General features: G+C 45.5%; 1 protein-coding gene across 13 annotated transcripts in view; it reads right to left on the bottom strand.

Moving 5' to 3' along the window:
• The window catches only part of LOC138580086 (protein FAM118A-like), a 1,834,209-nt gene that overhangs the window by 1,717,274 nt on the left and 91,049 nt on the right, over positions 1 to 25,886 (bottom strand). For 4 of the 13 annotated variants that reach the window (XM_069650352.1, XM_069650351.1, XM_069650359.1 and 1 more), the window contains exon 1: positions 14,320 to 14,633. The gene's annotated coding sequence lies outside the window, so the exon portion shown is untranslated. Of the gene's footprint in view, positions 1 to 14,319; positions 14,634 to 16,978; positions 17,063 to 25,886 lie in introns of those variants that run through there. The other 9 variants (XM_069650357.1, XM_069650354.1, XM_069650353.1 and 6 more) reach the window with 5 other exon arrangements.

The following is a 25,886-nucleotide window of genomic DNA, read 5'->3' as shown; positions in this document are numbered from 1 at the left end:
CTATTATTTCTAGAGCCCAAACATCTGAAGTAATAGTTCGCCTCCTACAGGTGTCTTGTGTTGTAAGTCCTCAAAGTGGTTTTGTGGCGGTTGCTGCAGCCGCTGATGGTAAAGAGGCTGCAGCTGGGGCTGGCTTTGCACGTTTTCCTCGTCCACCACGAGTGGCTTTTTTCTGGCATCTTTGACTGGCCATTCCTCTCGCATTTCCATATGAGGAGTAATAATGATAGGATCGTCCCCTCTAAGATTGTCCTGATGCACGAAAAGGCTGAGGTTGCCTAATGGCAGCTCCTAAAGATTTGGCAGCCGCTTTTGAGGTCTGCAACCTCTCAAGGCTCTCGTCAACCTTGTTGCCAAAAAGGTGAGACCCATCAAAGGGAATGTTCAAAAGACGGTTTTACACATCTGGTGCGAAACCCGACTTTCGCAACCACGCAAATCTGCGCATTACCATGCTAGTGGCCATGGACCTGCTCACACTATCTTCAGTGTCCAATCCAGACTGAAGGGATTCCTGCATGGCCTGCTTTCCATCTCTAACAATGCCTAGGAATCCTTCCCTTTCTTCCCCTTCTGGTATGTGCTCTGCCGCCATTGCAATGCACTCCCACAGAGTGTACGAAAATTTTGCCACGGCACATGTGGAGTTGGCCGATTTTAACGCCATACTCCCAGCTGAAAATACCTTGCGCGCCCAACCATCCACACGCTTGTCGTCCCTATCCAGAGGGATGGAAGGGTACGCCACCTTATTTGAAGCTGTGGCTGCCTGGACCACCAGACTCTCAGGAGTAGGGTGTTTGGACAGATAGGTGGGGTCGCTACTGGAAGGGTGGTATTTTGAAGTGAGGGACTTATTCACCGGAGGAATATAGTCCGGGGTCTCCCAATGTTTGGCCACCCTATTTTGTAAGGCTACATGGAAGGGTAAAATTGGATCTTCGGTGGGACCATGATCCAATATATCGGTCAGATCATCCTGGATGAACTGAGTTGGTGGTCTAGCCCATCCTAAATATTCAACCACCTTTGTCACTAGCTGCCTGTATGAGGGACTGGCATGTTCCCCTGGTTCTGGCCTGCCAAAATCTGTTTCAGGTGAGGCGTCAATTCCACTTGCATTATGCAAGGTTTCCACAAGATCTCTCATTTTGCTTTCCTCAGAAATCAGGCATTCTGGGAGATTTGTGGTACCATATTCCAGGCCAAAAGGAACATCCTCCTGCTCAGACCTCTCTTGTTCTTCAGAAATGTAAGTTAAGGATTTGAAATATTCTTTCCTTGGAAGAGGTTTAAAAATGTATTCTGGCTGAACTGGAGCCTTTGAAACATTTGGCGCAGAGGGCTTCGGGGTCGACGTCGACAAGGGTGTTGATGGCGCCAACAAAATAGTGGTTGTCGACGGACCTGGCTTCGAGGGCGTCAAGGCGCTCTTTGAGGGCTCGCCCTTCGAGGTGTGTCGGGTTCCAGACGACATCGGTGACCTTGAACGGTCGACTCGATCGATCTTTTTCGCTCGGTGTCCTGGAGGGTTCCTGATCTTTTCTCCTTCGATCACCCGGGCACGAGGGCGCGCAAGTGTCGGAATGGTAACGCTCCCGGCCGGCTTCCGAGGAAGGCGCGGACCGAGGCTTAGCCTTTTCAAACACCTCCATCATTTTAATTCCAAATGCTTCCCATTCATCCGAGGAAGGTTTTGTGGGGCATTTCATTCTTTTGGGGGATTCGTCTGAGGACGAGGTGGAAGGGGACCGGTGGTGTCTTTTTTTGGACTTTTTCGTCAAAGACGAAGAGTGATGTGAACCACTTCGGGACCTAAACTGATGCTTTTGCCTTTCAGGTCGAGGGGATTTCTCCTCACGGGACCTCGAATCGACGCTAGAGGCTTTTCGATCGGGTTTTCGACCTACCTGCAGTTTTCCCTTCCTCTCTTGCAAGGCCTTCCCCGTCATTGCCTGACACCGTTCAGGCCTCCATGTCGTGGCCTTCACCGAGGCACCACAGACATTCTCGGTGCAGATCCGTGATGGACATTTTCGAACTGCAGGATTTACACTTTTTGAACCCCAAACCGGGGTCGACGACGCGGACATTCTCGAATATCGCTTCACAATAACTCTGTCACAGAACTACTCGAGGCATGCTGAGTATCCGAAGCAAAACGTACTGTGGAAAAACTGAACTAAGGCCAATGGGCGCCGCGCATGCTACTTGTATACCCGATGACATCACCCTCGACGAAGCCCTTTGAGGGACTTTGACTCGATGACATCAATGCACGGCGCCCCCTGCCGAGAAAACATTTCCAAAGCAGCTAATGCTGGATGGAATACATCTAAGATGAGGAATACGTTGGAGGACACAATCCATTCGAAGGATTGTTTGCGGGTCCTCTCGTTGTGGACGAGAGATCAACAAGGGAAGGGTACCCTTTATGCATCAGAAAACTCACATAAGGAACACTACTAACTGTCAGGGAGAATTCTCCAGAATGGCTAATTTCCCTTACCTACTGAACCCCTCAGCAGCTTTGCTGGATTTCTAGGATTTATTTTTTCACCTGGTAAGAGTGTGAGCCTTTTTTTCCCACTTTTACTGTGTGCTTTACATTTTTGTGTTCGTAGTCTGTGGAGCCTCACCTACTCCATAGGCATCATCTTTTTACTGTGTGTCACACAGTACCTTTAGTGCAGTGACACAGGGTTGTCTTTTTCAGACTTCCCACTTTAAGCTCAATTTTTCTGGGACTGACTACTGTCTCCCAGAACATGTAAAGTTGCCATTGACTTTATTAGTCTTTTTTAATTCACAGACCCAGTACCAACTTGTCTGTATCTCATGGAACATTATTTCGTTCCCCTTTCTTTAAGATTTGGCTGGTGGCAGTGGTATATACCATATGTTTCCTATTGCGGTCTATGAAAATAGCCTTGGTACTGTTTTAGGCTATGTTAGTAGCCTCAAACTTTAATCCACTGGACCCCATTTACTTTTATTTGGTTCCGGCTGGGTTTATTTGCCATTTCTTTTTGTAAAGGTCTTTCCCGTGTTTTACTCTGTGCGACAAACCAGGTTTGGTTCCTTTGTTCGCCATCCTTTAGAGGGCTTCTGCACAGAAGCTCTCCTTAAGCACCTGAGAGTCTAGGTAGACAGGATGTGAGGGAGAGGCCCCCTGCACAGGGTCTCCTTGGAGACCCAAGTCGCACTCTTGTTTGATTGGCTAGGTGACTGTCCTGCCAGGACAGCCACCCTGCTGTGTGATTGACAGCCAGGCTGTTTGAATGGGGAAAACTGCATAAAAAGCAGGTCTCTGGGACTTGGAGGGTAGAGTCGCCACTGGATCGAGAGAACCGAAGAGAAGCTGAAGGAAGATGACTACTACCACGACTGAACCTCCCAGTGAAGCCCTGCTGCGGGTCTGAATCTCCTACACTTCGACAACAGAGAAGATCTACAAGGAATCTTCTTCCCTTGAGCTGGTGGGACCAACCAGTTTGCCAAATACCAAGCAAGGCCTCCCTCCCCTGGTCGAATTTGCTGTGCCGCGGTGCAGTGAACCGGATAGCCAGGAGGACCGGACCCCGCTTGGGTTTTAAGGAGGGCACCTTTTATTTGTTGCTTTGCTCTGCTGCTGGTTTCTTCCCTGGGCAGTGCAGGACCCACCAGTCTTCCTCCTTCGTGTCAGACCGACAGTCACTTCAGGAACCGTGAGCCTGCAGGAACCGGGCAAACACTTCCTCTCCCCAGCGACCCACCACTGTGACCATTTCACCCATGATAGATAATAATCACTCCGTCTTGAACATGTGTATCGGGATCCAGCAAAACTCTGTGGGAAAGCCGAAGAGTGTGGCACTATCGTCTGACGGCCATGAAAATCTCATTGACACCAACTTTCGGCCTCTCCTGACTTGGCCAGGCTGATGTCTTCTCCTGAAGTGACCAGATTAAAATCTTCATCTGATTCCTCGGCCTTTATCGACAGTGAGTCTGGCAGTGACAGTGAGCCTGATCACTTCCCCACTCCCTCTGGGGTTGATACGAACAGTGACTCTGCTTTCACCTCAACTTTAAACAAGATATCTGTTAGTGTTGAAGCTCTTTTGGCCATGTGTTCTATTCTACTCTTGCTAAAGAACAGAGGGAGACTAAGCAAGTCTTGGCTATGATTGTTGACGTGATTTTGGAAAACTCCTCTTCGCCTCCTAAATGGGTCACTATTGAAAATGAAAAGGAGGCTAATAATGCACTCTTTTCCAGGAAAGAAAACGTTTTGCAGGAAACTCTAACAGGTACCATCTAGGACTCTCCCTGATAATGCAGAGGTGAGTGATTGGGACTATGAAGAAGTATCACTGTCACCATCATCCAATGGCCGGGTCTCTATAAATGCACCACCTGTGCCCTCTCTCCCTCCTATGGCAAGGTAAGCTAAGAAAATCTCTGCTAAAGCGAAGAAGAGGGAAACTAAAGTTAAATCTTCTTTTCAGCCTGGGCCGCCTTCTTCCACTCATTTTTGTTCTCGTGTCCACCCTGCCCTAAGCACCAAATCCCTAGTAGCACATACTCTATCTGATGGCACGGTTAGACAAGTGCATTTTTATGGCCCTATGGACAATCGGCTGCAAACGTCCCTGGCACCGCGGGCGAATACTATTCCATCAGATGCAGTCATCACCGGCACATTACCCACTGATATTGGGAGCTCGATCCGTTTGCAACATATTGCTACTACTCAGCATGGTAGCACTTCTTCGACTAATCATTTTACTGCTCTGCCTGCAACTGCCCTTGTGCAGACAACAACAAACTCCTGGAAACTCGTTGGCAAGGAAATCACCACGGACAATAATATTAGATCATTCAGCAAATGCGCCAAATTGGAATAATTACATCCAACCAACTATAGTCCGTTCCTAAATAGGAGAATTATCTTTCGCCAATTGATAGCCTTACTTTACTATGTTCTACTGATATTACCAACATAGAGTTGCCCAAGTTAAGGAGCCCATCTAATTGGGTAATACTTTGAATGTGTATCCCCTCAGATGGTTGCCCTGCTAAAAACCTGCGCTCAAGAACTGGAGTTTTGGGGTTTTAGACTGGCAATCTGCAGGAAGCAGCACATGCCCATACATGGGGAGGCATAACATTCACGCCTTTTCATTGCTCCCTCAACGAGCACTTCTTTTACCCCAGCATTTGACTCTCATTCCAAACATTCTTTACTGGTAGGCTCCCTCTTCCAATCTAACAATAACCCTGCACCTAAGAAATCCACCATGCAGTCGTTTTGTAAGGATGTAACCGGTTCCATCTGACAACGAGAACATACACCTATCTTGTTGTGGCTAACATGGAACACACATGGCCATAACTCTTTCTGCAATCAACTGTTGGGATGTGTTAAACTTATATCCTCTGACATTTTTCTTTTACAGGAAACGTGCCTCACTACTCATTTCTGTATTGACGGATATAGCATTCTTTGCAGTCCTGCTAGGGCATCCCATAGGGATAGCCCTAGCGGTGCGTTGGTCATTGGTGCATGCTCCAATCTTAATTTAGTTCCCTTCGCCAAGTTCTTTTGGCCTTGTTATCGCTGCCGAAACTCAGAAAGTGTGTATTAATTATCAATGGGCCTCATTCCGCGATTGGAGATAGTCATGGTGCTATTTGCGACATGACTGCCTCCAATAACGGGCCGGCACCGGATGGTTCAATGGGGACTTACCGGTGTAGCCCGACCTTTGCGGGACCGGTAAGTCCCCATTGAAAAGCCATTCCCATTTGAGCCCCCATAGGGCTCAATGGGAATGGGGAAGGCGCTAATAATGGTACCGCAAATTGCGGTTCCGTTATTAGCTCTGAAGCCCTTAACGGGACCCGTCCATAACGCCTGGTCAGACCAGGCGTTAAAGGAGGGACCCGCTAAGCGAACTTGTAGTAGGGCGGTAGGGGATTACCGGCACCGGTCTCCTTACCGGTGCCCGGTATCCCTTACCACCCTACTCGTAATGAGGCCCATTGTATATGATCCCCCTGATGGTGCCACAACCCAAAGAAATCATTGTTTGGTTTTAACGTACATGACCCGCATTTGTTTATGCCTAATGATATAAAGGGTGAGATGTACAACTCTGGTATCCTGTATACTACTGGCGCAGTTGTTCGTGGTTGGCCTTCCTTTCTGAGCAGTCATGATTTTGTTTGTTTGTCTAGAACTAATCCAGACCTTCCTAATTCGACATCACCTGGTCTAACGGGCGCTCTAAATCCTTAATCAACTATGTGGTGGTCAACAATAACATGTTCAGTCATTGCTCATAGCTGTCCATTACACATACATCCATGAGTGATAATGCTACGCTTTCTTGGACTTCCACCATAGAGCATTGCCATGTCACAGGACATTGTATCCCTGCGGTGAGAGTGAATTGTACTGGGAATCACATAAACTGGTCGGCAGGAACGACTGCCAAGAAACGTGGATATCATTACTGCAAACCAAGATTATCTAGAAACTTGATGTGAACTACATGTATGGGACATTGCGTCCCTTACTGACAAGCGGGCACATTCGATAACCAAACAGAATTCCTGTACTTTTGTGGAAAAGGAATGGGCATACTTTGGCTGAATTCGATCCTTTAATCCATCATAATAAGATACTCTATCATAGGGCCAGAGGACAACTTTCTTCTATCCTCCTCACTAAGCTTATCCAGTGGTCTCTGGAAAGAGATCTCCTTAAACCTTTTAAAACTGGCTTTAGAAAATCTCATTGACCAATAGATAATATTTGTACAATTCATTCTCTTATGACTGATATTACTTGCCACTCATGCGCCAATATCTATGTCGCTTGATTGATTTTAATAAAGCCTTTGACTTGGTGTCTTGCCCACTTCTTTGGACGAAGCTTGCATTTTGGGGGATCGAGCCTCAATTGCTATTCTCTATATAGCTATATGGCCAGCTACTTGGAAGCAGCAGGAAACTTTGCTCCTAGAATAAATGGTGTGCCCATTATTTGGCTTGGTTATGCTGATGATATTGTTCTCTTCAATCGGATCCCCATTGGGCTTCAGCGCTTCATAGATGCATTAATCAACGCTGCACATGCTAATCACATGACTATTAACACTAGTAAAACAAAAGTCATGTGCTAGGGGATTCCCTTCCCAAAAAACCTGGTTTTATTTGGAAATTGGGGAACGTGACACTGGAAGTAGTGGATGATCTATGTTTATTTGGGATTTCTGCTGAAGCTCAATCCTTCACACCATTTTGTTAGGGATTATCCAACTACCAAGACTTGGAAAAAAGGAAAAAAATGGCTGGCCACCAAGAATTACGCCCTCTGTAAAGGTGGAAATAACCTTGAGGGCCTACTAACCATTTATCCTACCAGTCTTATTCCATCGATACTCTATGGTCTACAGGCATTTCCTTGGGGTCTGGTGAAATGGCTTGATGGGCTTGAAGCCAAAATATTACACTCTATGATGAGTTCAATACCTGTCAAAGTGTTGAGGATGGAATTCTGTGTTCAATCCCTCTCCACACCCTGGCTTGTCCAGTGTACAAATCTCTATCTCAGACAGACCTCTACTACATGTGGTTCTAATAAACTTTGCAAAATTTTGGGATTTGATAAATCTGATCATAAGGAAACTCCTTTCATGCGTGAATTGTCAAGTTCGGCTAGCTCCCTCTTGACTGCATTGGCCATATCATTGGCCTCTGCTCGTGATCTTCCCAACATAGATCACATTCTAAAAACAAGGTCAACATCAATTCTAGAGCACTCTGTTTAGTGCCACTTCTTTAGTCATCACTGCTGCTGCCTTTCATTAATGGAATGTAGTATTGAAATTATTGAGAGGCCTATCAACATGGTTCTGCATCAGGAGCCTCACAGAAGGAACACTGCTAACCACAGAGACCAGCATCAAAAGTCCAATAGGAGAAGTCTTCAATTTTTAGGGATCTGCATCCGAAACCTCACAAAAGGAATATGTCTATCAAGGAGTCCAGCCTTAATGGTCTGACATGAAATCTCAATAGGGTTCATCATTAGGGACCTCACTTTAGGAACATTCCTACAGAGAATTTATCCAAGGTCTGATGAGAGAAATACTCTATCATTAAGGTTTGGCATTCACAACTGGGAACTACTACCAATGGAGATTGGCTCAAATGTCTGTTCTGCACCAGCAACCTCACATACAGTATGCTACGATCAACAGAGACCAGCAGCAATGGTTAAATATGAGAAGCAGTCTATCAAAAAGGTTCAGCATCCACAACAATGGACTTTCTAAGAACTCAAGAGACCAGCATCAAATATCGAAAATGAGAAGCATCCTAATTATAGAGTTCTGCTGGATCCGAACTCACACAAGGAGCTCTTCAATCATTGTGAACCAGCATCAACGTTCTAACATGAGAGGTAGTCTATCATTAGGATTCAGCAACAAGGGACAGCATCAAATGCCCCACATGAGAAGCATTCCATTCATACAGTTCTGCATCATGAATATCACATACGGTACACTACTGCCAACAGACACCAGCGTCAAGGTTTTGACATTAGAAATCAACAGGTATACGCACCAGCAGGAAGGGACACTCAAGTAGCAGTGGAGTCCAGCAATTAAGGTCTGAAATGCAAAGAATTGTATCCATAGACTTCTGCACCAACAACCTCACATATGGTACACTACTACCAAATGTAACAGTGTTGAACAAAGATGCTGACACAAGGGTGGCATTTTGGTTGGTAAACACTTGTATGTCTCTCATAAAGAATCCCTCACTATCCCCATCTTCTAAGGGGGGTGTCCCTGTCTGAAACTAATACTAAACGATCTGTTAGAATGTCGGTCAAAATCCAACTCCACCCTCCTGTGTCACAACCTACTTCTATCCCTTACACTACAACTAAAGGAACAAGCCAACAGAAAGCTCCTTTTCCAGGAGAATTACTCCTTTCTCCTGGTATTAGGGTGGTGTTCCCAGAAATGTACTTTTGCAAAAGGATGCCAGGGAGAATGACTCCCTTCCCCTGGCTTGTGGGTCTACCAAACCTTTTTACAAGTCAGCTGTAGGGACCATGAGAAGGACTCCTGGTAATGGTTCAATGTCCACTTTGCCGCTCTCTACTGGAATTGCAAAGTCCCAAATCCTTCTTGGAGTTTCAGAGGGCTTTTCCTTGCCACTGTGACTAGGATGTTTTCCTCCGAAGCACAGTACACCTATGGTGAGGTCCCAGACCCTTCTGTGGTGGTCAGTGGGATTTTTGCTGCCACTGCAATGAGTATGTTCTCCTCAGATGCTCAGTTCGCTTGTGGTGGGGTCTCAGACCCTTCCATGGTGGTCAGTGGGCTTTTTGTAGCCACTGTGACAAGGACATGTTCCTCAGATGCTTAGTCCACCTGTCCCAATAGTTTGATTGCTACTACTGGGCCCACAGAAAGCCCCTCGAGGTGCCTCTCTTCCACCCCTGTGTCCCCTCCAGGTCTCTCGTACCACCCGCGTTACCTTCTTTAAGACTTCGGTATGTCACTGTGGCTTCTTAGGGCTGGGGTACATTTATCCGGCTCTTTTGGCTTCTCTCTGACTGCTCTGCTCTCTCTTTCTGCTTCGTTTTTGGGTCTGCTCAAGCTGGACCCACAGAGACTCCCTCAGCGCTTCGCCGGAGTCCTCCACTCGTCGGTTTCTCTGGTCAGCTGATAGGATTTGAAACTCTCGCTCTGGATGGTTTCCACACCTGCTGCCTCTCCCGGCTTGGCTTGACAAACTCTTTAGTCCATTCTCTCTTCTTATACATTGCTGCCATTCCCGCCCCGGGCAGATTGTCAAAGTCCTTTGTTGCTTTTGAAAGTTTCATCTTCATGCCTCCTCAGGGCCCCCTCGTACCAGCACTAGCACAGTCAGAAATATACAGGTCTTCTGTGCTCTTCTTTGTCCTGGTACTTTCTGTTTGGGCTGTTCCCCAACACTACAGAAATACATAGGTCTACTCTCAAGGAAATGGTTTAGAATAGAGGGGGAGGATTAGGGAAGTTTGGGGTGTGACGTTAGTCAACAGGCTGAAGTCTAGGTGTTCGTCCTTGTCACCATAGGAGGAGTCCCCCCCATGAGGTCCTCCCACATTAAACCACCACTAGTGGAACTATTGGGCAGCAGCTGCAACTCACTAGCCTCGTGGGAAAGGGTCCACCCTTGGAGAGAAATGATGACACCTGGTGAATCGTCACACAACAGAGACAAGAATCAAAGATTTGGCATGAGATATCAATAGGGCTCAACACTTGCAACGAGGGACACTCTAGTAGCAGTGGAAGCGAGCAACAAAGGTTTGAAATGCAAATAATTGTATCAATAGACTTCTGCACCAGCAACCTCACATACGGTACACTACTACCAACAGAGACCAGCATCAAAGGTTTGACATGAGAAATCAATAGGGATCAACACCAGCGACGAGGGACAATACTAGCATTGGAGGCCAACAACTAAGTTCTGACATGCAAAGAATTGTTTCAGCAGACTTCTGCACCAGCAACCTCACATCCGGTACACTACTACCAACAGAGGCCAGAATCAAAGGTCTGGCATGAGATATCAATAGGGCTCACCACCAGCAACGAGCAACACTCTAGTAGCAGTGGAGGCCAGAATCAAAGGTCTGACATGCAAAGAATTCTATTGATAGCATTATGCATTAGGAACGTCACATAAGGAATACTGCTGTCAATTGAGACCAGCATTAAGCGTGTGCCAGGAAGAGCATTCTCCAAAAAAGGCTCAGCGATAAGGGACTTTCAAATACCAAGTGAGAGCAGCATCAACTGTCACACTTGACAAGCATTCTCTGTGTAGGGTATTGCATCTGAAGTTTCCAATAAGGAACACTGTTACCAATGCTAGGTCCGCACTCAATAAATACCATAATGATGATGATAATAATAATAATAATAATAATAATAATAATAATAATAATAATAGAGACCAGAATCAAGGTCTGAAATTAGACATAAATAGGTTTCAGGATCAGGAACCTCATTTAAGGCACACTACTACAGAGACGAGCATCAAATGTGTGTCATGAGAAGCAATCTATCTAAAAGGTTCTGCACCATCAACTCAGGACTTTCTACTACCAACCAAGACCAGCTTCAACAGTCCAAAGTGAGAAGCCTTCTATTTAGAGGGTTCTGCATAAGGAACACTACTATCAACAGAGACCGGCATCAAAGGTCTGATATAAGATAATATTCCACTACCAATGGAGACCAGCATCAAAGGTCTGACATTATATATCAATTATAAGGGGCACGACCAGAAACAGAAACTGACATGAAAAGTCGGATGTCAGAAGTATTGTAGCAACTTGATTCAGCATTAGTAACATGGGCCATTTAGCCAACATTTGATACAGCCATGCAGCGTAAGTGGGATCCAGACAAGGAAATTAAAATAGGTGACCTGTTCCCAGAGGGTAGTTTTGCAACACTTGACATAGTACACAACAAAGATGCGGAAGGGACTCGTTACCACTCTACATTATTATAGACTAAAAGCTGCATGCAAAAAGAAATGGCTGTCTTTCTCTGTAGCCACACCGACTCATGAATTCCTAACAGCGGTGCTATCTCCGGAGGGATTCAATGGCTCGGTGCCAAGCCTATATAAAGCGGCTCAGGAAACCACCCCCTCAGGGAATACAATGAAAAGAAAATGGGAACGGGACCTGCACATCGACATAGAAGATACCCAATGGTCCAGATACTGCAGGTACACCAAGGAGATATCTATTAACGCTAACTTTAGGCTAATACAGTTTAAAATCCTAAACCACTTACATATAACCCCCAAGCAGGTCTCCAAGTATGGCCCCTCTGTTCCAACAGTCTGCCCCAAATGCGTGGCCCACAATGCAGACTCTATACACATGTACTGGCAATGCCCTCCAATAAAGTCCTTTTGGGAAGGTATAGCTGAAAAAATAAGCAACATCACAGGATTACAGATCCCAGCTCTCCCGCACAAATATCCCCTGGGCGATATGGAAAGGCCTCTGTAAAAACTCGTAGATTCGTGGCTGTGGCAGGGGCAGTGGCGAAAGAAACATACTACAATTATGGAAATCCAAAACAGCCCCCACAGTAGAGGCATGGCTGCGTGACTTACTGTATGTTCAAAACACGGAAGAACGATATGTGAATAGTGTCAATTCTACCAGTAGACCAAAAGACATTTGGGCACCATTACGAACTTACCTCAGAGACAATCAAGAAAGGGAATCGGAAGACCCCTCTTGAACTGTTCTAGCAAATGTAATTAGACACAAAAGACGATATTCAAATAGCAAAAAGTAAAATAATTAAATGTGGGACAACACAACTGCATAATATGGGATGCACGGCATGAATAAGGTGAAGGTATGCGATCACTGGCTCTATGTTACTTTATTCTCTCCGGAAATGTTTTGTTATGATATATACTGTATTCATCAGCAAAAATAAAGGTTTAAAAAAAAATAATAATAATATTAAAAAAAAGTAACATGGCCATTTCACTACCAATAAAGACCCATATCAAACGTCTGATGTGAGAAGTATTCAGCTCAGCATCAGTAACCAGGGCCATTCTACTACCAACCGAGACCAGTTGTAAAAGTCCAAAATGAGAAGCATTCTATTTATAGGGTTTTGCACCAGAAACTCCACACAAGGAACACTACTAACAACGGAGACCAGCATCAAAGGTCTAACATGAGATATCAGTAGGGCTGAACATCAAGAACCTCTTATCAGGAACACTACCCCCAAAGGAGACCAGCATCAAATCTCTGACATGAGATATCCATACGCGTCTGCATCAGGAACCGCACTCACATAAGGAACACCACTGCCAGTAGAGACTAGCATCAGATGCCTCACATGAGAAGCATTCTATTAATAAGATTGCACATTAGCAGCAAGGGACTTTCTACTACCAAGAGAGACCAGCTTTAGAAGTCCAATATGAGAAGCATTCCATTAATAGGGAACTGCATAAGAAACCTCACATAAGAAACACTACTAACAACGGAGACCGACATCAAAGTTCTGACATGAAATATCAAAAGTGTAATATGACAAGTATTCTGATCTGCAAAATGGGAGATTCTACTACCAAAAGTGACCAGCATTGAAAGTCTGACAAACGTCCGACATGAAAAGCATTCTATTGAAAGGATTCAGGAACGGTAACAGGGGAGATTCTACTACCATTCGAGACCAGTATCAAAGGTATGATGTGAGAGGCATTCGATCAATAGGGTGCAGCATCAGCAATGGAAACCTTCTACTACCAATGGTTGCCAGTATCAAAAGTAAGATGTAAGCATTCAGTTCAGCATCAGCAACGAGAATTATTTGACTTCCACTAGAGACCAGCATTACAAATCTGGCAAATCTGGCAGGTCTGGCATGAGAGGCATTCTACCAATAGGATTCAGAATTAGCAATGCAGGGCATTGTCCTGCCAATGGAGGCCAGTATCAAACGTCTGACATGAGAAGCATTCTATCAATAGGATTCAGAATCAGCAATGCAGGACATTCTACTACCAATGGGGGCCAGTATCAAACGTATGTGCAGGACATTCTACTACCAATGGGGGCCAGTATCAAACGTATGTGCAGGACATTCTACCACCAATGGAGGCCAGTATCAAATGACTAGCATGAAAAGCATTCTATCAATAGGATTCAGAATGTCTAACATGGGAAGCATTCTATCAATAGGATTCAGCATCAGAAACTTCCACAACCTGCACTTCTCACGTAAAGTGTCTTCAAGGGTCCAACATGTGGTTTACTTCAGTACCAACAGCCACCAGCACAAAAGGTCCACCACATGGGTCTCGCTACTGCTAACTGATCTCAGCCTCAAAAGTCTGAAATGCTCTACTCCGGGTTGCCAATATGGTTGAGAATTTAAAACCATAACCAAGACCCTCCATCAACAGGGTCTATCATAGAGGTGTGACATTAGAGACATTTCTCTGAGAGAAGTCTACTCTAACTCCCCAACAGCATTTGGACACATATCAGAATGTTTGGATACGTGGCAGACAGCTGTGAAATAAAGCAAAGGTTCATGGAACTGAAATTGAAATAGACATGATGACACTGGTCTTAGATGTTTACTTTTATATTGGCTCAGTAAAGTCATATTGCCTCCCTGTAAAGAGCAGTAAAGGAACCAACAAGTGATCGTTCTCATTTCTGTAGTTCATTAGAGACACTTGAAGAGCAATTACCTGTTCTACTGTCATAAGGCTCATGCAAACTGAGGTGACAAGATGTGGAAGCTCAGCCACGCAGCGACAAGTGACCATGGAGGGGTCTTTCCTAGGGAAATAAGCCGTATCTATAATTGGTGATCACTCAATCTATTCTTGAAGGCTTTTCATCTGCGAGAGGTTCTTCTTTGATGTTTCTAAGTTTCTAAGCTGTTGTTTGATTATTGGTTTCCTTAACTCTCGTTTTCCCTGCCGCTGCCCTGCTGTTAATGGCAGCCCAAGTCAGATAGGAAAAAAGATCTCCACAGAGCTTAGAGATATAAAAATCTGTCCTGTGATGTCACAATGGTAGCCCTGACACAGGCTATTGTCATCATGGCATGATGTCATGGTGGCCTTGTGTCCACTTGAATGCAACATCACAGGCCCATGGTGGCAAGTAATTAGAGCCTGCTTCAATTCACTAACATTTTGGAGACAACATTGGGCTCTTCAGCAGAATTCCTTGAACCATTCGGCAATTGGTGTATTAGCATTATGTATTTGGTGAGAAGGCACAACATTATTCGAAGGTCTTAAAAACCGACCTGTAAAAAAACTGTGACTGATCTTTCATATTATGCTGAGTGCATAACATTGAATCTGCCAGCATGTGGAGTGGCTGCATTTAAGGTTTAAACACTATTCCATCATCAGGAAACAATTCAACTGAGTGGCATGCCTCCTGATCTGCCATGCATCATGCAGGGGTGTTAACCAAGATGTGATAACCTAGAATGATTCTGCTGCAGTGCCCTTTTTCAGTGAATGTTAATTTCTCGCTGATGCCTAACAAAGCTGAAACATGTCTGGAGTGCTTATGTTCCATTGAGGAGGGAGGCAGCTTAACATTTTGCGCTGCACTATTCCTCTTGGGATCAGGATCAAAACATATTTCCATATGGTGGTTCAACTTGTATAACAACAGATTTGCCAGAAAGCAATACATGTGAATGTAACTAGGAGGAAGCCCTGTGGAGAAGAAGCGCACCTGCAGCCATTTATATCAATGTTTTGCTTTTCTCAGGGGACCCTTACAGGATAATGTAGAGTTAAAGAAGTGTAAGAATAAGACCTAAACTGAAACAGCACCACACAAAACCATCACACACCTACGCATGATGAACACAGCACACAGTGCTCATGGAAGCAACCACCGAGGCTGAACAACTGCTGTAACCTAGACCAGCTTGCAAGGATGAAAGAAGAAAGCTAAGAGGACAGAGAGCAAGAGAAATGGCACATCAGGGGAAGTCAAGCCAGGCATATAACCTGCACACTTACCTACCCCCTACTCTTAGAAAACCTCACAGACCTTTGCAAAACAGTCTGGATAGGATAACAGGAGCAGCGTAGGCATTCACAACGGCAGGTGGATGGGGGAAAGCATCAATAATTTTACATAATGGTGGATGGGGACATGCATCTAATGTAGTGCTGGAACACAGGCATCCACACAAGCTAAAACATTCCATATTTAAAATACAACATGTATACATGTGATAAACCTGCTGTACTGCACCCACTTATTGTGCAAGCTGGCTCTGGCTCTTTCAATACCAGGCTGATCAGCCATATGATGGGTTAATTCTAACTTGCAGCTGAAAGGAAATGACTGACAGTAGTGTTACCCAATCAGAGTCTGACTTCCAACATTGTTCTGACAACTGTTTTTGTGGTTGCTAGGAGACGGAAGAGCTGTAGAGCCAAATCGACGGTTACCAGTGGGCTTATAGAGCGGTCAATAAAAACGGAGAAGTTCACAGAAGATATAAGAAAATAAAAAGTCAAGTTGCACCGTTGCACTTATCTGACGTTTTGTTCATACGGAGTTAAAGCGATCGTCTGAATCGCCATGTAAAAGAAGTTCACTGGTGCCCGTGTCCTGAATAGGAGAGTCGCGCTGCCAGTGACGTTTGAGTCAGAGAAGCGCTCGACACGGCATCGCCTTAGAAGAGGGTGTGTTTGGTGTGTATCCTGTTAGCTGTTATTACGCCGACGAAACCTGCCCAACGCCCGTGGAATCGCTGAACCAAGGCAGCGTAACGACGGAAGGTGAGAGAAGGGGGAAGAGTTCAGGCGGCGCTGCTGAGCCATGTTCACAGCTGAAGGAGGCAAAGTCCAGACCGTGACATGACAGTAAAGTAAAGAAGAAGAAGGTATGTGGAGATCCGAAAGCATTCGAATGGGCAAAGACTCTTAAAGGGAAATCGTCGTTTTGTGTGTTACGAAACCTAGTCAGGGAAACAGTCTCTATCGTGAAGTGACAAAAGTGAAAGTTAATGCTTGGCTCGTTCAATAAAAGCTGACTCTGTAGAAATAATACCAGAGCCAGACTATTAAAATAATAACAAGGTTCCCTAAGAGGTAGTTGAGAATACTTAATTAAAAGTATAGGAAATACTAAGTAGAACGAGATACAGAGACGATAACAAAAGCTGGAAAAGACTACCAAGAGAGAAGAGAGTAGAGGAGAATCATCTGAAGACACTTATATCATTGGGCAAGAGCACTCATAAAAGAGCAACACAGGAAGAGTCATAAAGGCTAACATAACGAACTGAGAGGAAAGTACTGTATTCAGAGAAGAAGTAAAGAGTGGAAAATATAGACACTGTCGAAAATTGCAGAGACTTACCTGAGCGTGAGCTAAGACTATGGCATGAGAAGCATATTCAATTCAAGAAGCCTGAAGTGAAGAACACGTAACGTATCCTTTTTCCTAAGAGAAAAGAAACAAAGTTACAATTAATAAAAGTTGTTTCTGAAACAAATTACCACCTACTTTATTTCTCAGTGTACTTATTCATTATCATAACAAGGTCTCTCTTCACAATTTGGTGCCAGTAGTGGGATATAAATTGAACACCATGGAAGAACTCATTAAAACGCTCTCTGAAGGGCAACAACTTCTCCAACAAGCCTTACAAATACAAAACCAACAAGCTCAAGCAGATAGGCAAGCTTTCCAACAGGCTATACAACTCCAGCAAGTGCAGTTACTAGAGGCTACCTCCATTCGCAGACATTCTCAGGTACCGGCTTCAGTCCTTCAGAAATACTCTGCTGGAGAGGACCCCGCCCACTTCTTTGTGAACTTTGAAAGGGTAGCGAGGAATGCCCAATGGCCTAATGAAAGCTGGTGCCATTATATCGCACCACTCATGACTGGTGAAATGCAGAGTGCCTACCAGGCAGCGAACCTGTGTGGAGAAACTGTCATGAACCACCGGACGCGTCCCTTCTGGACTTCGTGGTCCCTGACCCATAGGGGACTGAACTCAGCAGTACTCCCAACATGGTCGCTGAACGCGAAACACTGTTTGCCAGTCCCCGCGTTGTACGCTCTGCGTTCTACAAAGCAGACATGCCCCCGCAGCTCTGCGCGTCTCAACGCTACCACTTGCAGTAGTCAGACGTGTGCTGCCGTAGTTCGTACAGCGATTTCCTCTGATTCCTGGTTCCCGGTCCCCTAAATTTCCTCCTCCTTCATCCTCCCCTTTTTGTCCTCACCTTGCATTCCTGGATTTCCTTTGCACTCGTCTTTCCGAGTGCGCTCCTCGCCATTTCCTGGACTTCTTCCCGGACAACTGAACACTCCCTGGAGACGGGTGACGAACCCAACGCTGGAAACCGAGGACCCACGCACAGGGTTATACAAAACCCGAACTGTGCGAAAGGAGACTTCTTCCAAGATCTCAAACAAACAACACAGACAGGTGAGAAGGGGGGAAACCTGTGACAGATTGAGACGCCAACAAACTGATACAGTTACGGAAATGGAGGCTGCAGTTCAAGACCTCATGCGCGGCATGCAGGAGTTAACAACAGAAGTTCAAAATCTTAAGGCCGAAAATGCTGCATTGAAACAACTAGTCCTGTCACGTGATTCCGCGACCAAGGAAAGGGTGTTGCTGGGCGGAGTGGTGGATAAATATGATGGCTCATCAAGGAACCTTCGTGGCTTCCTCGATTCGTGTTTAGTGCACTTTACCTTTAAGCCCTACTACTTCTCCACCCCCAGGGCAAAGGTGGGCTTTATGATTTCACACATTCCAGGAATGCATTAACTTGGGCAACTCCCTTAGTTAATTCGGGTGATGCCCTCCTGGATGACTATGATGGTTTCGTACGGGCGCTAAAGACCATGTTTGACCGCCCAGAACAGGTTTACAGTGCCCAAGAACGCTTATTGGACTTCCAACAAGGATCCCAGGATATGCTTACCTATGTAACACGCTTTAAGCAACTTGCCAAGGAAGCAGACTGGTCCTCTGAGGCCTGTTTTGCCCTCTTTCGAAGAGGATTGAATGAAGAGATAAAAGACGAGCTAGCCAGGGTAGCTCGCCCAGGTTCCTTCCAGGCTCTCATGGATCTCTGCTTACAAATAGACTTTCGTATCCAGGAAAGAAAGGCAGAAAAGAAGAAGACTAAAATGCCCTACCAAAAGACCTCTACAGAACCTTCCTCTAGACCTGAGTCCGCTCCTTCCCCGACCACAGACCCAGAACTCATGTAACCAGGAGCCTTCCGCGGACCCATAACTCCGTAAGAAAGGATGCAACTGATTCACACTGGTCTGCGCATGTACTGTGCCTCTGATAAACATCTTGGGAGAGAATGTCCTATAGCCCCTCCACGGCGTTCGGGAAATGCCAGCTCCCGATCCTGGATGGAGCACAGCTTCGGGAGAGAGATGTTTGCTCCACATCTATTCCATCCTTGAACTCTCCTGGACAAAACAATCTTGTGATTCTGCAGGCCTTTCTATCGCCTTCCAAGAAAGACTCTTATCCCATTCTGGCATTAGTGGAATGTGGGGCCATGGGGATATTCATAGATCATGACAGGGTCACTACCCATAACATTCCATATGAAACACGAGACATCATGCAACCTGTAGAGGCTATCGATGGAAGATCTCTCTCTTCAGGACCCATAACCCTTCAAACCAAAGAGATCCTGCTTTCTATAAACCACCATCAAGAGAGGATCACATTTGACATCATAAGATCTGCCCATTACCCAATGGTACTGGGTATGCCCTGATTACAGAAGCACAACCCCTACATCAACTGGGCAGCAGGATCCTTGTTTCTTGGTTCAGAACATTGTATGTCCCACTGTCTATCCCTAGATTCCTCGTCAAGATCCTCTGAAGATACGCAAACAAACCAGCAAGGTCCATTCATTGTCTCGAATATCATCCAGGTTCCCAGGGCCTATCAGGATTACACTGATGTGTTCTCGACTGCCATAGCTCAGGCCCTACCACCTCACAGACCTGAGGACTGCGCTATTGATACTGAACCCTCTGCAGTGATTCTTTTTGGAAGGATGTTCATTCTATCAGAACCAGAGAAAAGAGCCCTCCGAGAATACCTGGATACCAACCTGGAAAATGGTACTATACGACCATCCAAATCCCCGCCGGGAGCTTTGTTGTTTTTTGTCCCAAAGAAAGATACCAAGGAGCTTAGGCCTTGCCTTGATTATCGTGGTCTTAATCAATGCACCCTCAAGGACCGCTACCCATTGCCCTTGATCTCGGATATCCTGGAAGCGGTAAGAGGAGCTGTAGTGTTCACGAAAATAGATCTCAGAGGTGTCTACCATCTGATCCATATAAAGGAAGGTGACAAATGGAAAACAGCCTTTAGAACACCCTTTGATCATTTTGAATACTTGGTTATGCCCTTCGGACTTGCCAATGCCCCAGCGGTCTTCCAACGTTTTATGGACCGGGTGTTCTCCGATATGCTGATCCTCTTCGTCATAGTTTTCCTGGACGACATACTGATATACTCCAAGGACCATCTGAAGCATGAAGAATATGTTAAAGCAGTCTTGCAGCATCTACGTGAACATAAGCTCCTGGCAAAACACGAGAAATGCCTTTTCCATGTGTCTACTGTTCACTATCTCGGATTTGTCCTTAGCCCAGAGGGAATTGGAATGGACCAATTCCCTCTGGGCTAATGAACCACCGCTAATGTACTATTGCCCATAGTAAATAGCCAAGCTACTACCAGACTGCAATATATACTTTTGCCAGAACCTGCCATATCCACCTTATACCTGGCCTAGACTGTCATGACATGACTAGCTCAGTCTAGCCTTAATTCATAGCATCCTAGCTACTTAAAAAGGTATACTATGTACCTGCCACTTCTCTACACGGTTCTACTGAGAACCATCTTGAATTTGATCACCATTCACATGCCAAACATGTCCCAACTACAGAACCATCTACTTCATGTTAATGCACCATTAACGCCACCCCAACTACTTGCTACCATAATTACCACACCTTGTAGTCTCCAACAGCGGAACCTTAAACTCTGCGCTAGACTCCCCAGAATTTACGATCCCTTAACCAACTCTTAGCCTTCTACATTCCACACCGGCCCACTTCCAATATTCCACCACATAAAGATAATTATGGCCAGCACCCTCTACAACTTAATTGCCGTCTCTTCAGAGACTCTACCACCCCCCCCAAATAACCAACAAATTGCTCAACCGCCTGGTACCCCATCCACTCCTCCTGGCATAAAAGGTGCCTTAATAAACGCCTGCTTTATGGTAGCCCATGCCACTGACATAGCGGACATAATCCAAAACGAAAACCTAGATTTCCTAGCTATTACTGAATCCTGGCTCCAGCCCGCAGCAGGTCCAGCTATCATGCTAGCCATCCCAGATAACTACTCTTTTATACGACTGGATCGTACCACCTCTAGAGGTGGCGGCCTTGCTATAATTGTCAAAGATAACCTAACGTTAAGACTATCTGAACCAACTAACTCCTACTCCTGCGAAACTCTAACAGCCAAACTCACTACAGCCAACAACCAAATTATCATCATCCACCTGATCTATCGACCACCAGGACCCCTAGGCTCCTTCGAGGAAGACCTCATGAACCTACTGTCCAATGACCTAAAAAACTCCACTCAATGCCTCATCCTAGGAGACTTTAACCTCATCCTAGGAGACTTTAACCTCGGATTTAATAACGCAGGAGACACCAATGCCCTACAGATTAATAACGCCCTTGAAGAATTAGGTTTCTCCCAAAAGATTACGGAACCTACGCACATTAAAGGTAGGACCCTTGATTGGATTGCGGCACATAATTGCCCAACCACTATCATGTCCATACTGCCTCAACACTGGTCCAACCATCATTTAATATCGTTCTCCCTAGAAGCCACTCCACCACTAAATAAAAGTATCATAGCTCCCACTGCACCCACCAGAAATAAAAGAAACATAACTCCTGAAAACCTCATCCCCCTCACCTTAAACTCCATCCCAGATCAGACTGACCCAGCCACTATGGTAGATATCTACAACGAAGCGATGCTGGCCTCTCTAGACGCCATTGCACCGCTGAAAATCAAAAAAGCAAACCCCGCCAACATCTAAATACGTGGTTCACGCCCCTCCTGAAAGACATCAGACAAAAGAAACGAAAAAAATCTGGAGATTAGACCCCTCGGACGTCAACAAAAACAACTTGAACACACTAGCCACCCTTTACATCTTAGCGAAACAATCGTCCTATAACTCCCGAATCTCTCAAGCTAAATCCAACACCAAAAAATTATTTGCTATCCTGAAAGAAGTAGAATCCCCTATCCAAACACCTGATTCATGCCTCAAATACAAGAACTGGTGCACTAGTATACAAGAAGCCCTGGCCAATAAAATGACAATGCTCCAGGCAAAGATTAACAACAAAAAAAGTTCTATCACTGTCCCTAAAACCGATATCAAAGATATCACCCCTAAGACAGCCACAAACTTTCCACATACACCGCAACTTTCCCCAATGCCACATAGACCAGACACCCCCAGCTTCCACTTCCGCAAAGTCTCTATTAAAGAAGTTGAGAAAATCATCCTCACCCTTAAACCATCCAATTGTCAGGGTGACCTGTGCCCAGCCCAATTTATAAAAGATGCAGCCCGCAAACTCTCACCCTGCATCACTAAACTCATAAACGCCTCATTCTCAACTGGCACCATACCTAGCAACCTGAAACACTCATGGGTCCTTCCCCTCCTTAAAAAACAAACCCTGGACCCAGCCATCCCAACTAATTATCGACCCATAACTACTGTGCCCTTCTTACTTAGAATTTTGGATAAAGTAGCATACTTACAAATTCAGCATCATCTAGAACTTAACCAACTCCTTGGAGTTCGCCAGTCCGGCTTCAGACCGCAACACGGTACCAAGACCGCACTCCTTGACCTCAAGGCACAAATTGACATACTTAGGGACAAAGGCAAGATGTCACTCCTGCTACTCCTCGACTTGTCTGCCGCATTCGATCTGGTAGACCATTCAATACTCTGTCACCATCTGGTCACCTCCGCCCACTTCTCCCAAGAGGCAGTCGCTTGGATCCAGTCCTTCCTCAACAACAGGACTATGAGGGTTTTCTCTCCCCTAGCAGCTGCTGACCCAACACCCATCACATGTGGCGTACCCCAGGGTTCGTGTCTATCTCCCACTCTGTACAATATATTCACAAAGCCCCTTTTCGATGATCTAGATGGTCTAGGTATCACCTACACTAATTACGCAGATGATACACAGATCCTCATCCCGTTGACGGGCGATTATGACAAGGATTTGGCCTTTGTGAATAGAGTTTACCTCATCATCTAGGCATGGATGGCCTCCCATGGACTATGGCTGAATGATGACAGAACAGAACTCCTTATCCTGGGCTCACCCTCTAATATCAAAAAACTTGGCCCCATTTATACCTCCTTCATAATTGATACCAACAACATACCTGTGGCCAAAGTAGTCAAAACCCTTGGCTTCTACTTGGATTCCACTCTTACATTTGGCAAACAAGTAAACGCTATGGCTTCAGCCACCTCCTATACCTGCAAATTAATCAGAGCAGCCAAACCCTTCCTTTCCCCTAATAATTGCATCACCCTCGCTAGAGCACTAGTTTTGTCTAAATTAGACTACTCTAATGCTCTATACATAGGCAGCAACAACTACCTTACCTCCAAAATTCAGACCCTTCAAAACAATGCACTAAGAGCTGCCCTTAGTCTCCCTAAACATGCCCATATATCAGACCTTAGGAGATCAGTTACCTGGCTCTCCACTAAATACAAAATACTCCTCAAAACGGCATCTCTGACACACAAATGTCTTAACCACGCAGCCCCCCAATACCTAATAGACAGATTCACTAGACAAACAGCCGCACGCCCCCTAAGAAAAGCCAACTCCAACCTCCTGCTTGTACCTAGATTTAGGCTCACTAAATCTGGTGGAAGTAGCTTCCCTGTCAAAGCAGCTCAACACTGGAACTCCCTTCCCTGTGCCTTAAGGGAAGATCTCCCCTACTTACAATTCAGATCCAACCTCATTCATTGGTTAAAGGAACATGACGTCTAACCATACCGTACCAGCCTCTTAGAGATCCACTGTATATATGCTCTGCCTTCTTTAGGCATTCCTCAGACTATTGTATATACCTTGTTCTGCTTCTTTTGTTCTACGTTTGTGCCCGCATACAGCATTGTAACCATGGCTGTTCTGTATATTTTATACTGATTCTGTAACTTAAGCTGAACAACCCTCTTCATGCCTTCGCGCTTGAATACCCCTGGGTCTGGTGCGCTATATAAATAAATAAACAAACAAACAAACAAAGACCACTCGAAAGTAGACTCCATTCTATCCTGGCCTGTTCCAACTACTGTGAAACAAATTCAATCCTTCCTGGGGCTTGCCAACTTCTACCGGAAATTCATACCTTCTTTTTCAGAGATAGTACATCCAATCATTACATTGTTGAAGAAGGATACTCCCTTTCACTGGACAGCAGTCCAAGATGAGGCGTTTCAACGGTTAAAGTCGGAGTTTACACAAGCCCCCATCTTGGCTCAACCTGACATTGATCGACCCTTCCTAGTGGAAACAGATGCCTCTAACTACGCCATCAGGGCAGTCCTAAAACAGGAATTTGATGACGAGTTAGAACACCCCATCGCCTATCTTTCTCGCACCCTGACTCCTAGCGAAATCCACTATTCTGTTTTGGAAAATGAACTACTAGCCATCCGTCAAGCCTTCACAGACTGGCGTCATCTACTCCTGGGAGCGAAACATCCTGTTCAAACATCCTGTGGAAACATCCATGGAATCTTCAAGTCCTGCAATCCCTGGAATGTAGGAACAGTCGTCAAGCCCGTTGGGCCTTCTTCTTTGCCCAGTACCAGTTTCAAATCCATCATGTTCCTGGAACACACAACATAATTGCTGACGCCTTATCCCAACGTCCTGACTACAAAATTCTTGAAGGCCGATCCTTGCCAAAGATGTTTCCCCACACTATATTTCTTGTCCAAGCAATCAGTCTCCTAGAAGACATTCGGATTCAAACCCAGTCCTCTAGGATCTGGAAGGAGTTTATTGGGAAGAATCGATGGAACCTCAAGACAAAGGACGAATATTTGTTCAAGGATAATTGCCTGTTCATCCCCACGCAGAGACTACGGCAAAAGATCACAAGCCTATGTCATGATACCCTTCATTCAGGACACCTTGGCATCACCAACACTCTCCGTCTAACACAAAGACAGTTTTGGTGGCCGAAGATGAAGGATGATGTCCAGCATTACATCCTAACCTGTGCAGTCTGCACTCAAAACAAGCATGATAACAAGAAACCGGCGGGTCTCCTCCTTCAACCAGCGCTGCCAACAAGACCTTGGGAATTCATCGCTACGGTCTTTATTGTGGAACTACCACTGTCATATCTCACAGAAGGAGATGGTCTTTGTGGCACCGATGGTCACAGGCACGGATTGGAGCCATTGTTTCTCCCAAGATGGTGGCGCCGGCAGGTCGCAGCATACCAGCCTTGCAGTGGATGCCTGCAACCATGGCTCCGCCCCCTCAGCAAAGTTCTGGTTATCTGCCGACATGCACAACGCTCGAGTGCGTTGCTACTCCTATCAGGAACAATTGTTGGACTTCCGGCAAGGATCCCTTGATCTTATGACATATATTATTCGCTTCAAACAATTGGCGGCGGGTACTTCGTGGGCAGATGATGCTTTGATTACGCTTTTTAGACGAGGCTTAAATGAAGACTTGAAGGATGAAGTCTCTAGAGTTCCGCGCCCTCCTAAATTGGCGGAGTTGATTTCGATGGTTATGCAGATGGATTATCAAATTTTGGAGAGGCGTCAGGAAAAGAGGTGACAGAGAGGTTTCAGGAATCTGCCTGATTATTCTACTATCTCCCCCAAGGGTGCTGTCCCTGACGAACCTATGCAGATAGGTGCGGCTCGGGGTCCTTTGTCCTCTGAGGAACGGATCCTACGTCACACTTTAGGGTTATGTATGTATTGCGGTTCCAAGGAGCATTCTATTCAAAATTGTCCTATCATTCTCTCTCGGAAGCAGGGAAACGCTCGTACCTGACCGTCAGGGGAACCACGGTTAGGGAATCAATGAGCGGTTCCCCTCTGCATACATTTCGCCCCACATCACG

The sequence above is a fragment of the Ambystoma mexicanum genome, chromosome 3p (assembly GCF_040938575.1).
Source record: "Ambystoma mexicanum isolate Mex_15411 chromosome 3p, UKY_AmexF1_1, whole genome shotgun sequence".
In the NCBI taxonomy this organism is placed as follows: Eukaryota; Metazoa; Chordata; class Amphibia; order Caudata; family Ambystomatidae; genus Ambystoma; species Ambystoma mexicanum.
The sequence above is the reverse complement of the archived record's forward strand: the minus strand, read 5'-3'. Positions and strand labels throughout refer to the sequence as shown.